The following is a 12,514-nucleotide window of genomic DNA, read 5'->3' on the forward strand; positions in this document are numbered from 1 at the left end:
TCATTATTTTATAGTCTATGATTGTTCATTATTTTAGTATGTGGGTATTTTTGCACTTTGTAATTTTTCCTCAGTCACCCGTTGACCACGAACGCTGTAAAGGGTTCGAAACGTCGGGATGTATTATAAATTCAATATACGCGATATAATCCGTTTTCATAGTTTTATTTCATGAGTAACTATCGCGGTAACCGAAGACAATATTATGATATTTACTGGTCAACTATTATATTACATGTTTATTAAATCGTTAGACAAAACTTTAATAAACGACTGAACGATTATGTCATCATCATCATCATGTCAGCCGATAGACGTCCACTGCTGGACATAGGCCTCCCCCAACGCTCGCCACTCCGACCGATCCTGTGCCGCTCGCAACCACCGAATTCCCGCGACCTTCACCAGGTCGTCGCTTCATCTCGTTGGAGATTATGTCATACGAAGAAATAAATTATAGTTGTCTCTGGTGGACAATATTAAAGCACTGCACATTTTCATTCGACCGTAAAGTCGTCGTCAATAGAACTTGCAAACAGATATGACAGATTTTGTTAGCGTTTGACACATAACCTAACATATTTACGAAGGTTATTTTCGCTGAAATATAAATAATTAACATTTAAATTTAACTAAAAATTTAAATAAATAAAATATTTAAGTATATAAACTGTTGATAAGGTCATGGTTGTCCTTTTAAAGAGCGAGATTACGAAGTAATGAAGGTAAATCGGTTCGTTTATATTGTTTGCAAGTTCTATTGACGACGACTTTAGAATAGCCCCCATCAGATATACATAACCATACTGCCGCCTTAAGGAAAAAAACCATAAGTGACAATTTTTGCGAAATTGAGTTATTGACACCCTCGGAATCAGGAAGAAAAATGTGATTTTTCTATCTAGCTGTTATTTCTTTATCTCTAACAGGTCAAGATTTAGACAAGCATAACTACACGCCATTTTGGTAAAGTTAGTTCCTTTTTGAGAAAGAAAAAGCATAAGTATATATTCATAGACAGAAAAGTACTAAAGTGACGACTTGTGTTTTTTTTCCCTTTTGTGTTGAATTTAAGCCCAACATCTATTTCATAAGAAGAAAAACCATAGTTTAGTATTACATAAAATTTCTATGTAAAAAACCCTTAAGTTGACAAAAATGTTCATTTTTGTTAGTAAAAAAATATTATTAGTCATAACTCTTGGAACCTAAAAAAACATAAGTTGCACGTTATGTTTTTTCTGTCTCGTATGACTCTTCCTTATGCTTTTTCTGCTTAGTGTCGGTTTAAAAAACAGTGAACTTGTGGTTTATTTCTTAAACATTGTTGTCAGTTATGCTTTATCAGGCTAGTAGGTAGTCCCCCTCCGGTCTCCTCAAAGACAGATTTGAGGCGGTTCACTTGGCGCGCGCGGCTTGATCGGTTTTTTTCCTTTGGAAGAGGTTGCGAGTACGACGCAGTACGCACGTATTAACTCCTGCCTATTTTGAAAAACATGAGAAGTGTTAACGTGTATTTGGTGTACCGCATTCTGTTTCAACCTTAGATTTTAATACAAAAGGACATTTTTGCAGGTAAAAATTTTGGCTTGGCATTTGGTTCCAATTTCAGGGTTATAAATATTTGCCATTTTAAAACTACCCCAGCCTGGTTCAAATAAAAAAGCTCTTTTTTTATTTTCTCTGGATACGCCTAGCTGTTTAGTTGGAACATCTAGACACGCGGCAGTGTGTCCAGCCAAGTTAAAAGAAAAAGCAGCAACCGTGTGTAATATTACACGAACCATTTCGAGCTACTTTTGACCCCTTCATAACTTGAAACCTTTATATAACCTGCACATATGAAAATTGGCACATTTAATCAAGCCCCTTAGCTCATCTAGAGTACGAAATTTGGGTTGGATATATTTGGAGCACCTAATGGCAATGTGTCATAAACGTTACTATTTAATTTTGTTATCAAGAGAGAGAGACCTTTTTTTCTTCCGAAATGTCAAGTAATAACTTGTAATTATAACAATTCATTTGTTCCTCGTAACTCCTCCAATTTCCACCACAAAAAATTTCTAAACTCATAATAGGGAGCATGACTGGTGTGACATCTTAATGTTTTTGGTTTTTTCTTATTCTGGAAGCAATTTTCGTAAGTCGACGATACTCAGATTTGAGCCTGGCGATGATCGTAATTGTTTTATGAGTTGCGATTATTAAGGGTATCTCAAAGAATTAGTAATTACTTAGTGCAATCAAATTGTGGTTAATTTTAGTTTTGTGTTACATTATTACTCAAAGATCTCTAAAAGTATCTTATTTGTTTTCTTTTAATAAATAATTTTGATTCCTCATCGTATTTTTATGAATTCCTTTAACGAGATAAATCATAATTTGATTACTTTAACTAAACAAAAAAAACCACAAAGTACCCAATTGTGCTTTTTCAGCTTCTAGATCGATTAGTAACATAAGCACAACTGTGTACTTGTGCTTTTATTTCTTAGACATCGTAGTGCAAAACTAACACAAAAAACATAAGTACGCACTTATGTCATTTAATCTTAGTAAAGATATTTTTATTCTATTTGTTTTACGAGGTAGTAACTATTTTTTCTAAATAACTTATTTAAATAAATAGGTAATCGAATAATTTATAATGCATAAAAATTCTACACTATTACTTTGTCATTAACAAAAGTTTCAACTTTGTACTTACAATTTAACCTATTTGAACAGGAGCGCAAAGTTTTTTGGCTTTTTCTCGAAACTTACTTTTTGTCAGTTATGGTTTTTTTCCTTGAGACGGCAGCATAGAGTAACTTATACTAGAGCGGTACTGTCTTAGTAAATTTTGTAACCCCAGTAAATTCACTGCCATCTGTCGACACACTTTAAAACTAAAAATGAAGATTTATAAAAATACGATAATATGTATTTAAATATAGATAAATGATTTTTTTATTTGCATTAATTATTTTTATGATTTTGACCCATGTTATTTCACGGATATGCGTTAAAATTGTTAAATAACAAACGAAACCGTCAACGCCATCTATACGACTGTAGGCCAAAACTAGTAGCGCCCTCTGAACGAGAATCAAATTTTCTTGATTTTCGAGGCACGTTTTTTCCTTAGACTGTATCCATCTATTACGGAGTTATATCTATCTTTGACATAACTTTATCAACGTCGTCCCTTGAAACGCGAAATAATCCCCCCCAAGCTGCCTCGAGATTGATGCTTTTGACCAATTACTCTTAGGTGATATATTTGCGAAGGATTTGTAGCTATAAATAATATAAAACTTAAATTACCTTACTGGACTCTTCTCTATTTTATCGTAGTTTGTAACGGGTCTATTGCAAAATTTTGTTTCTTTTTTCCGACTTTTCAACGCAGGTTACACCCGTTACAAATTACGATTTCACATATTTTTTATTACATACATGGAAAACCAACAGGTATAAACATTTCTATAGGCTACAAAAGAATTACCACGAATTACAGAGCCAATTACAGGTTCTCCCAAAAAATTAAATATACAAAGATCAAATATAATTACAATTCAGTTACACACACAAGTATCTACAGCACAAGGCAAGGTTTGCATGTACATCCAGCTGCAAAACTGCATAGACACATTTGGATATTTTTTTTTTTTTTTCGTATGGCTTTTTGTGTTACTCTACTTCAGAGATTTACAGTTTGTAGATATTGTACCGCTTCCTTGGTTAAGGTGGTGAAATCCTCCACCTGCCCATGGTATCTGGTTAGAGGACAATCAAATACCGTGTGGTGTACGGTCTGTTTGGGTGCTCCACAGCGGCATACTGGTGACTCGCACCAGTTCTATTTGTGCCATAAGTAAGCACAGTTCCCAACTCCGGTCCTTATCCGATTCAGCATGCACCAGACGCGTCGGGGCTCCTCAAAGCCAGCAGGTCGAGTCTTGGTATTAGGCTTGAAGACGTCGCCAGGGAGAGATCTAGATTCCCATTCAGATTCCCAGGTTGATGAAAGTTTTAAATCAACTCTTCCCTTTTGTAATTGAATGTAAAAGTAACGCTTGGCTTTTGTAGATCCAAGTAGAATTGATTGACTTACAAAATGGAGGCCCAAGTGATGTATGAAGGCCATTCACGATAATAATAGCGTACTTACTTTTATCTCGTAAAGAATACCTTAAAATAACAAACAACAGGCGATTTTATCATCCGAGTTCTACTTATTCCAGAGCAGTTCTTTTTTTTTAATAAAGTAATATTTACTCAATAAAAATACACAGTAACATTCAGTAGACATATTTTTTCACCAAACCGGTTGACAGTTTGTTGGCATTGGTTTTGAGTTGATCGTTAATATATTTTAAGTGTTTTATTGCTTTTAAATCCTGAGAGATGGCGATGTACGAAACATATTTTCATAGTAGTGTTGTTTCTTTGTGTCTAACCTCGATTTCCGTCCTATTTTTTTGAGACAGGAAAAAATTAGACAACAACGAAATAAATAGAAATATGTATAGAGCTTTTTTAAGCAATAACATGGGCTCATAATAAAATACAATAAAATAATCTTCTGAGTAATAAAGGAATAAGAGTACCTAATGAACATTACTTATTTTATTTGGAGCTGACTTGAGCTTCATGTCTTACACCATGTTTCCAGTGGGATCAACCATGACATTATCTTCCGACATGTATATTCAGTAGGATTCTAGACATTTCCAAACTTTTCCGGCCTCAACTTAATTAACCGAGCCATAAATTAACATCCGGACCGATATAAGTCCGAGTAAGGCCGCGTGGAGCTAGACGAGACGTGTCAACTGTCAAGCTTGCGTTAAGCCCTGGTTGTTTCCGTTGTTCTCTCTGTCACTGTCACTGTTACGTAACCGATACCTACCTATTTTACTGACCTGTATAACATTAACTTTTACCAATAAATGTCTTGTATCTTGTATACTTTTGGTAAACATTTTCTAAAGTCGGTTAAAATGTCGCCGGAAGACGGCCCGCCACCTGGTTGACGACGGTCCAGAAGGACCTAAAAGAGATAGGAATAGACAACAACGTAGCCCAAAACCGGGAACAGTGGAAAATGCAGACAAGGAGAGCCGACCCCAGATGATGGGATAAGGCTTAGGACAAGAAGAGGTTAAAAATGTTGCCTGTTAACTGGGTGATGAAAAAATGCGGTCACTAGTATTAGGAACAAGTATCGTGAGTTTTATTAATATCGGAACTCCCTACCTTGTCATTAAACTTTGCCCCCAAAATTTCGATGTCTATGTATGAACCAGCTAATTCTTTTTCGCGTTTTCTTGGTTGGCTCCATAAACATAATGCTTGAACATAATGTTTGAATAACAAAACTTCCAAACACATACATATGAAATATATTAAGGAATACTCACGCATTTTAAGTCGAAAATTGCTCGATATGTTTCACTCCATACCGAGAAGCATAATCGGAAGCACAAGTTGGCGGACTGACGCGACGCAGTTTGCAATTTTCGGCTTAAAATAAGTAGTGGCTCATTTTCTTCTTCTTCTTCTTCCTGCCCTTATCCCACTTTATGTGGAGTCGGCATAACATGTTTTTCTTCTATTCTCCTCTATCTTTCGTCACCTCAGCACTCCTTTCTTTCTCATATCCTCTTTCACACAATCCATCCATCGTTTTTGGGTCTACCATTCGCTCTCCGTCCATTGACATTCATCCCTAACATTCTTTTACCTATATGGCACTTATCTCTCCTCATCACATGCCCATACAACGCTAACCTACTACTTCTCATCTTCTCCGTTACCGGTGCTACTTTCAAATTTCCCCTAATATACTCATTCTTAATCCGATCCTTTCTGTCACTCCACACATCCATCTCAACATTCTCATTTCATTTCTTTCATCCGTCACTTTCGTCACCCAGAATTCTGATCCATACATTACAACAGGAAGTAGTGGCTCGTTTTAATATATTTAAATAGTAAATGTTGTTCATATTTAACCTACATATTCACCTAAAAAGTATATGGTCAACCATATAAAAATCACCCTGTCTGTGGTAAGAACGGCTTGAGAAGGGTATCAAGTGATTTACTCTCCCAAGACACTTGGAGAAGATTGCGGCTGACTGGCCTATATCAAATGCAGTGGGGAAAATGTTCGGTGCAAGAAAATCTGTTAAACGTTACTTTTTTATTATACTCATTTGGGGTCCAACTGGTTTTTTAGGGTTCCGTACCCAAAGGGACCCTATTACTAAGACTCCTCTGTCCGTCTGTCTGTCTGTCCGTCTGTCTGTCACCAGGCTGTATCTCATGAACCGTGATAGCTAGACAGTTGAAATTTTCACAGATGTATTTCTGTTGCCGCTATAACAACAAACTAGTTTTTTGCGCGGTGCGCGGGGCCCGAGGGCCCCGCGGTCATCGTGTTGTTGTTGTTCTGTTGTTGGTCTTGTTGTTGGTCTTGTTGTTGTGTTGTTGTTTGTCTTGTTGTTTTTGGTGCTGTTGTTTTGGTGCTGTAGTTGTTGTTGTTGGTGCCGTTGTTTGTGCTGTTGTTGATGTGTTGTTGTTGTTGGTGCTGTTGTTGATGTGTAGTTGTTGTTGTTGCTGTTGTTGATGTGTTGTTGTTGTTGTTGCTGTTGTTGGTGCAGTAGTTTTGTTTTCCAATGGAAAAAGTAATAAAGTTGTACTTATGGTAGAAAGAAAAGATCCGCATGCGAGCACTTCATACCCGCAGCTCGGCCTTCGGCCTCGCGTGCTTGGGAATTCGTAAGGGACGCTTCGGGCCTTCGGCCCTACGCGGAGCTCGGCCTTCGGCCTTCGCTGGGTTTCGAAGCTCAGCGTCGGGCCTTCGGCCCGCCGCTTCGCTTATTAAAACACTTGGATGGTTGGTTTTGCTTTAGGCGGTAAGCGGGAAGTTGGAGCTTAAACACGACCCAATAGTAAAAATGTCTTGACAAGCTCACGTCGGGCCTACGGCCTTCGGCCTTCGGCCTTCGGCCTTCGGCCCGCCGTTTCGCTCGTCTAAGACATTTTCACTATTGGGTCGTGTTTAAGCTCCAACTTCCCCCTCTCGTGTGACGCTTCGGGCCTTCGGCCCTACGCGGAGCTCGGCCTTCGGCCTTCGCGAGCCTTGACGCTCCGCCGTCGGGCCTTCGGCCCGCCGGCTTCGCTTATTAAGACACTTGGGGAGGGTTGGTTCTGCTTTGGCCGGTAAGCGGGAAGTTGGAGCTTAAACACGACCCAATAGTAAAAATGTCTTGACAAGCTCACGTCGGGCCTACGGCCTTCGGCCTTCGGCCCGCCGTTTCGCTCGTCTAAGACATTTTCACTATTGGGTCGTGTTTAAGCTCCAACTTCCCCCTCTCGTGTGACGCTTCGGGCCTTCGGCCCTACGCGGAGCTCGGCCTTCGGCCTTCGCAAGCCTTGACGCTGCGCCGTCGGGCCTTCGGCCCGCCGGCTTCGCTTATTAAGACACTTGGGGAGGGTTGGTTCTGCTTTGGGCGGTAAGCGGGAAGTTGGAGCTTAAACACGACCCAATAGTAAAAATGTCTTGACAAGCTCACGTCGGGCCTACGGCCTTCGGCCTTCGGCCCGCCGTTTCGCTCGTCTAAGACATTTTCACTATTGGGTCGTGTTTAAGCTCCAACTTCCCCCTCTCGTGTGACGCTTCGGGCCTTCGGCCCTACGCGGAGCTCGGCCTTCGGCCTTCGCGAGCCTTGACGCTTTGCCGTCGGGCCTTCGGCCCGCCGGCTTCGCTTATCGAGACAGTTGACTTGGTAGAACGCTTGGGAGCACTGCATTCACGCAGCTCGGCCTTCGGCCTCGCTTTAAATTACTCGGGGTTGGCACGCTTGGGAGTCGGGGTGAAGGCTCCGGGCCTTCGGCCCTCCGCCGGGGTCGGCCTTCGGCCTCCCGGCCCGAAGCTCGCCCTTCGGGCTCGCTTAACACACTTTTTGTATATGATTTTGCTTTGTTCGTCCTTAACGCAGCTCGGCCTTCGGCCTCGCCCAAAATTACTGGGGTTTGGGCACGCCTGGCCATTCGGGGTGAAGCTCCGGGCCTGACGGCCCGTCGCGGGGTCGGCCTTCGGCCTCCCGGCCTGCAGCTCGCCCTTCGGGCTCGCTTAACCTACTCGAAAATTTGACTTTGCCTCTGTCCGCCGCCATTTTGGATTTTTCCAAAAAATTTTTTCGACATACTAATCTCGGGCCCCGAGGCTCGCCGCATGCCAAATCTCAGCGCGCTCGGACCAACTTGAAAAAAAAAAAAAAAAAAAGTCGGCCATTTTGAAAAATTTTAAATGCAGTCGTACTTGTCTCGGGGCCCTCTATGACATTTGGTCGAGCACCCCCCACCCATCTCGCACCGTTTAAAAGTTTCCATACAAAAAAAAAGTGGCCATTTTTTCCGCCATTTTGAATTTTTTCCAAATTTTTTTTTTCCATACCAATCTAGGGGACCCCGAGATTCCGTGACCAAAATTTGAGCGCGCTAGGACCAACTTGAAAATTGGCCGCCATTTTGAATCCGCCATTTTGAAAAAAAAATGGTGGCTTCAAAAACTGCCCAGGGTCCTCTATGACATTTGGTCGAGCACCCCCCCACTAAGTCTTACCGTTTCGGCGTGCTCTTATGCAGAATCCTCGTCTTCCACTTGTCCAAAAAATCCATATTTTTCCGGACCTAAGTTTTCCGAGCTCTATACAATAGTTTTTTTTTTTTTGGTGTAACCCTCGTAGTTTCCAAATAAAACATCTATATATGAAATCAGTCGGTTTGTAGCTATATATATTATTAATACTAAAAAGCACGGAACCCTCGGTGCACGAGTCCGACTCGCACTTGGCCGGTTTTTTTATAACTATTATGGGCCATACACAAACTTAGTGTCCTCGTTTTGTCTTTTTGTCTGTGGCTAAAATCTACGTTGTGTCCGGCTTGTATGTGTGTAATGGGTGTCATTAAAAAGTGTACATGCACTTTTGCAACTTGGTAAAGGTAAAAGTCACATTCAGAATCAATACTTCTGTATCCTTAAGTTAAAAAAGAGAGGGCATAAATTTGCTTTTATCTATAAAACGTAATACCTATGTACGTTTATATTAATGACTTTGAAAACTACGTTAAAAAAACGTTTGCCTCCTTGATCTGTGATAATCTTTATCACAGATCAAGGAGGCAAACGAGCAGACAAATCGTCTGATGGTAAGCGATTACCGTCGCCGATGGACACCCGCAGCACCAGAGGAGTTGTAAATGCGTTTTCGGCATTTAAGATGGGAGTACGGTCTTTTCTTGCAAGTTTGAAGGTCGTGTCGGTCCGGAAATACCGTTTTCAATTTTAAATAGCACCATATACAATGCGAAGCCCCTACAGAAATTTTGTTCATTACGTTTCGTAAAAACTAACGGCCCAAACAAGATGCTGAATACAAGATGGCCGCGAGTAAAAATGGCCTGTCCGTGTCTACATAATTTTTTAAGCTTACTGCTGAAAACTTTAGACGGATAGTGGATGACCGGTTCTCCATAAAAGGTAGTCCCCATTTTCCAAAATATTTCTATATAATTTTATTGTATAGTGTCCACAGCTATGCCTTTCGTTGGATTTTTTTTTTTGATTATTATAAAAGTTAGTAGCGAAACAAAAATTCCGTACAAAAATTTAAAAGCTCCAAACTCTTATAACAATTGTTCATTTCTTTGCTTACTATCAGACCAATTAGAACATACACTAACGTCAAAATGATATCTGTATGATGTCATAGCTATCGTGCGTCTCGCTCGCAGCAATACATAATATACGGACAAGTACTTATCTTACTTTGAACCTATTTAACTTCTCACCATTAGAAGAGCACTTGAAGAATCGGCCAGAAACTTGAGCCCACAAACAAATCTGGGTCAGGCAAAAGGCAAACCAGCCAGTCATCAAATAAGTCCCGGTTTGGCTAAGTTTCGACGGATTGGATGTACAGTAGTATTCCATCTACAAAGGTGTACGTATCGGCCTCTAAAGTTTAGGTTATGCACACGACATGTCATGCGCATTATGTGCATAAGCGCATTATTATATGCCTACTTGAATTATAATATTTCTTTATCTTTATCTTTATCATGTAAAGAAAGCGGGATCTTTATATTAGAGCGAGCGTTCGCGGACCGCTGATACTACTACCACTACTACCACTAATGATAATATGACAATCATTACATTATGACTTTCAATAATTATGTCAAACAATAGAGACCCATGCCCCGATTGTAAATGTGATTTAGTATGATTTCAAAACGCGAAAGTTTTAAATATTATAAGAGGAGCCTTCTAAAAACATGAAAGAAAAGGTTTTGGGACTGACATGGAAATATATGGAAATTGCTACAACGACAAGAGCCCAACTCTTAAATAGACTATGATGTAAAATTACCATTTTGTTGTGGTTTTTTTGCCTGTGTACTTGTGTGCGGTTACCTCAACATATTTATTTATTTATAAATTTTAAACTTTATTGCGCCAAAACAAGTAAAAAGTACAAAAGGCGGACTTAAGGCCTTGACTTATTCTCTAATACCATTGGGATATACAGAAATTTCGTGTGATTTCTTCGATTATGAACAATTTATGATAGTCAGGGCAAAATTAGATTTTGTACTACTAAAACGTAGTAACTGTAGCAATTTTTAAGAAAAAAACAATTATTTATGTGTAGTCTTATCAAATCCATTCGCTCTTGTACCATAAACCTTGATGTAATGTATGACGCTAGCGTATTTATAACAATGATAAATTAACCCTATGCTGCATGTAATAAAAAATATTTATTAAAATTTGAACTTTAATAATTGTCAATAGAGCTGTGGCGAGAGATGTGGCGAGGTGGCCTAGGGGTTCATGGCGTTAGCCGCGATAGCTAAAGACGCCGGTTCGGATCCGGCCTTCACCACTGGAGGGCTTCGTCACTTTTTCTTTAATATATAACATCTATTACAATTTTTAATTTATATATAGTAGTGTGACTACTTAAAAAACACAAATCAAAATATTTAATAAAATAATTTGATTTGTTCCCAAACTTGTTCAATTGTCAATAGAGTTGAATATCATATCCGAATATTTTATAAGAATTTTTATGCTTGTAATTGTATGGTGTAATCAGTAAACTTATAAGTATTTTATTATTTATTTATTTTAAACTTTATTGCACAATATAACACATAAAGTACAAATGGCGGACTTAATGCCTAAAGGCATTCTCTACCAGTCAACCATCAGGCTAAACAGAAACAGTGATAGGTGCAGGCATTGAACAAAAAAAAGCAGAATAGGTAACTTAAAACAAAAAATATAGCGATAAATAATACACACTAACGAAAATAAACTTACATATACATACTATAATTAAATAAACTTACATATATATTACTTTATTTAAGTATGTGTATGAAAAAAGGTACAATACAATTTTAATTTGTAGATTTTCAAAAAAAGTAGAATGAATTAAATAAATGAACACGAATCGATTAAGGCATTAGCATTATTAGCAATGTAAATTGTTTTTTTTAGTGCAGCCTCTGGTTTGTTTTGCAATGTATAATATATTTCGTATATTTAATTATTAATGTATAATTGTAAAAGCTTCGTTTTTTAGATAAATAAAATAATTTGATATATATATTCAACGTCCTAAAAATTTCTTTTTAAACTATTAGGTATAATGGGTTTATCCCGACACACGCGGACAAAGTCACGGGCGCTAGTTGGTTAACGAATGATGTACCTACTTAGGTGTGGTGACGACAAAACTCTAAACTCCATAAATATTTCCGAATCTAAGTACTAATTAAGCTTAACCTCTTGGTCAAATACTTAATTCAACATTTTTATATTTTTTTAATTGAAATATTTAAAAAAAAAATTACAAAATTGCCTACACTACACAATGACATACTGATGAATAAATTTTTAATTAGGCAATTTTGTAATATTGAGGGAAATGATACATACCTCAATCAATTTGTACTTAAAAGTACACATAAGTTTAATACAATTACTACAAAAATACAAATAAAAAACTTACCAAAACCACAAAACTTCACCACAACTCACACCACCAAAGTCAAAATCCAAAACTCGTGAAACTTTTGTGGGGAGAGCGGGGCGAGAAGCAACGTGCAAGCCTCACTGCGCGTTATACAACACTGAATGATCGTACCCCTGCGCACCGTAGCCCAGTCTACCCTGAACTCCAATTATATGGAGGTGTGGTAGAGATTAAGGTCAGATAGGATTGGTCGCTTATTTCGTGACATAATGTAAGTTTTTAGTGAATTTGTATTTGTGGAGATATCTGGTTTTAATTGGATTGGGATGGATGAATCGTTAGAACATAAAATTTTATAGAGGTCAGAAAGTGTTGTTTTTTTTTAGGTACTCCTTTTCTTTGGTCATACTGAGAAAAGGTACCGTTCATATTTAGACTGCACCAGCATTACTTTAGCAGTAATGCAA

The 12,514-nt window shown here is 38.5% G+C and overlaps 1 protein-coding gene across 1 annotated transcript in view; it reads right to left on the reverse strand.

Annotated features, from left to right (window-relative positions):
* The window catches only part of LOC134750690 (uncharacterized), a 108,882-nt gene extending 96,650 nt beyond the window's left edge, over positions 1–12,232 (reverse strand). The window contains exon 1 of the mRNA XM_063685926.1: positions 12,084–12,232. The gene's annotated coding sequence lies outside the window, so the exon portion shown is untranslated. The remainder of the gene's footprint in view (positions 1–12,083) is intronic.
* Positions 12,233–12,514: the final 282 nt, after the last annotated feature.

This window comes from Cydia strobilella, chromosome 20 (assembly GCF_947568885.1).
Source record: "Cydia strobilella chromosome 20, ilCydStro3.1, whole genome shotgun sequence".
In the NCBI taxonomy this organism is placed as follows: Eukaryota; Metazoa; Arthropoda; class Insecta; order Lepidoptera; family Tortricidae; genus Cydia; species Cydia strobilella.